Source organism: Miscanthus floridulus, chromosome 10, assembly GCF_019320115.1.
Source record: "Miscanthus floridulus cultivar M001 chromosome 10, ASM1932011v1, whole genome shotgun sequence".
In the NCBI taxonomy this organism is placed as follows: Eukaryota; Viridiplantae; Streptophyta; class Magnoliopsida; order Poales; family Poaceae; genus Miscanthus; species Miscanthus floridulus.
Window position 1 is genome coordinate 97,964,920 of NC_089589.1, and position 3,060 is coordinate 97,967,979.

General features: G+C 46.3%; 1 pseudogene; it reads right to left on the minus strand.

Moving 5' to 3' along the window:
* Nucleotides 1-1,047: 1,047 nt before the first annotated feature.
* On the minus strand, nt 1,048-2,704 carry LOC136486103 (binding partner of ACD11 1-like; annotated as a pseudogene).
* Between the last annotated feature and the right edge of the window lie 356 nt (nt 2,705-3,060).

Below are 3,060 nucleotides of genomic sequence, written 5' to 3' on the forward strand. Positions count from 1 at the left end.
ATAAAATTCCAAAATATTATAATCGACGTCTAAACCTGTTTTAGAATGATTTAAAAAATTGGATATTTTTCTATTTTCCTAGAGCTAATCATGATTTTTGGAAGTTTTTGTAGAGATATTTTTATGGGATCTAAATATTTTATTTTGGTTCATGTATCCCAATCTATCTCTTAGATATTTCTCAAAAAGTTTGGAAACTTAGAGAGATTTTTTATAGTTTTAAAATATTATCAAGTATTTACTGGATTTTTAACTAAAAACAAAACTGCCTCTTAACCATTTCAAACAGGGGGAGGGATGTAATTTGAACTATTTTTGAGAGTCTAGTGGGGTGGTGGTGGTGGTAAGATATCTAATTTTAAATTCAAGGAAAAAATAGACTATTGTGATATTGAAGGAGTTTCGCGCTTGTTCGGCTGCCTGTTTTTGGCTGGCTGGATCCCTTTTTTTTTTTCAGCCGAAGCAATGTTTTTCTCTTACAGAAAATCAACATGAACAGTGAAAACCAGCGTAAACAGTGTCAACTTTAGTCCAGCCGAACATCATCGAAATGACTTTTGCCACAAAGAAAACTCAAGGCCGGTAACTCCTGGTCTGCAGCTTGAGAAAAGCCTGCTAGCAGCCCAGCAGCAATCGGGCCACTAAACACCTTAAATATGCTTTATCAGAGAGCAGACCCATTATCGCTGTTTGAACAGGAAGTGACAATTTTACCCAAACAAATCTAAGTTGTTTTTGCGAATACAAATCTAAGTTGTTCAATCAACATTCGATGTCTACTAGAAAATGTGACTGATTGGTAAGCTAAATACCAGTGCTCTAATAAAGCAACAGATCTTTATTAAAAATCTTAATATAATTTCGTGCCAAATTTGAACTTATCTCAAACCGAAAAAGATATAGAATATATTAACAGGACAAATGCATGCAGTTCCATTTCTATCTTATTTTTCAAAAACCTTTATGCATTCATTGTGTATAACTAAGTAAGAAAGCCGAAGAAAAAAAAAATCATCATAGTCATATATTACTCCTGTATATGTACTTCTACATTGTCTTATTCTTTTGGTCACCGTGGTGAGCTGCAACTCCCTGTCCGTCGTGCACGTCGACACGGGCCGCGTGCCCTTGCCCCGTCTCGGCGCCCGCGCCGTCCGCCGCCGAGTTCTCCACCTCGGCCCTGACCACCTTCTCCATGGTCATGGCGCCGACGTCGGACGCGGCCCTGGCGACGGCGCCAACGGCGGCCGACACCCAGGCGGCGCCGCGGGACGCGTAGGGGCTGCCGGCCACGACCTCCCCGGCCGCGGAGAAGGCGCCCCAGGCGCGCTCCGTGACCTGGAACCGCTCGTCGACGCCGCGGGCCGCGGCCATGCCGAGGCTGAACTTGTCGCTGAGCCCCAGGCGGCGGTCCAGCGACGCCACCCGCGCCGTCGCCGTGGACAGCAGCTGCTGGTGCCGCCCGTCGAACGACTGCGCGCGCCGCAGCGCGTCCTTGCTCAGCACGAAGCCCCTGGCCAGCATGGTGCTCACCACCTCCTCCGCCTTCTTCACGGCCTCCCCGGTCGGCGTTCCCGGCGCCGCCGGTGACCTTGCTTCTGTATTGGAGTAGGCTTCCGGTGGCAGTTCGTAGTCTTCCACTGGTGCGATGTTCACAGGAACATCGCCGCACATGCTAGATCTTTGCAATCAAGAGGAGATCGAAAGGATTTACTGAAAGTTAAAAAGAAAAATGTTGAGAGATAGATGCTAGACGGACGCAAGCTAGGTGTGCATGCATACAGAGAGGAGCAGAGCTGTGTCAGCTCCATGGAACTCCTTGAAGGTGACATAAGCGACCTGAGACGTCTCCGAGTCCCTGCCATGATTTAGAGCAGAAACAAGCACATGGGAGTTGGGAAAAAATGTGCATGGTTTAGGACTTGGGAGTTGGCAAGGGAATCGATCACACCTTCGCATCTCGACGAAGTCGATCTCGCCGGAGAAGGAGAAGAACTCCTTCATGTTCTCCGCGGTCGCTGAGAGAGGCACGTTTGTCACCTTGATAGTTCTGACCTGAAGCAGAGAGAACACTAGATCAATCAATGAATGAGCTTTAGTTATTAGATTGTACTGTGCAGAACGAAACACATGTTACGTTGAAACACTGAATATGTTGCTGAACATTGGTCACTGATTTGATCTTTTTGCCAAAGAGAACAGTTTTTGTGGTATGACCGTATGGACATCGACTAGGTTCTGCAAAGGCCACAGCAAAGGCCAGCTAGCTGCTGCAGACGAAACCTCCAGAGTCGCTAAAACCGTAAACCAACCCAACTCACTGAGCCTAACAAATCCATATACTAGACAGTAGACACACGGGTTGGGTTGAAAATTAACCATAAGTCCATAACCCGGGAAACCCGGACCATGTACAGGCCTAAGTAGACGCAACAAAAACCACTAAAATTTTCCCCCTTGTAAAACACAGATAATATTGCCCGCCAAAAAAAACAAAAAACACATGAACGATATGAGCAGCAATGCAAGATATTGGTGGTGCAGGGAGATGGATCGTCTGACTCACGTCCGAGACATCGATGGTCCAATTGGGGGAAGCGCAGGGCTGTGGTGAAGGTTATGGTGATGCTGATGGTGATGATGTGCAAATTTCAGCTGGAGCGACTCCTATCCTCAAACAGCCAGGGTCCAGCCGGACCTGCATTAGCAGACATGCATGACGATCATCAGCTAATCAGGGCTTATTCATGTTTTACCATCTTCCTGATGAAGAAACTGAAGCAAGGCACCTAGAAAGCATACTGGCTGGGACTAAACCAAGTTCAGTTCCATTAATTGACTATTAATTTGTCTACTCATTAACGGTTCCTTCTTTGTGCATTGAGCAGACTGCAGACCAGTGCAAAGTTGGAAAATACAGTGATGAAAGAATGGGCCTCGTCAGTCTGGGTGCGTCCCTAGCAAGATGCCCTTCTCGTTCTGTACTGTAAGAAAATCTCATGGATCCGATCCTAGCTAAAAACAACCCGCTGTTACTAATGTAGTATGTATGATGAGTTG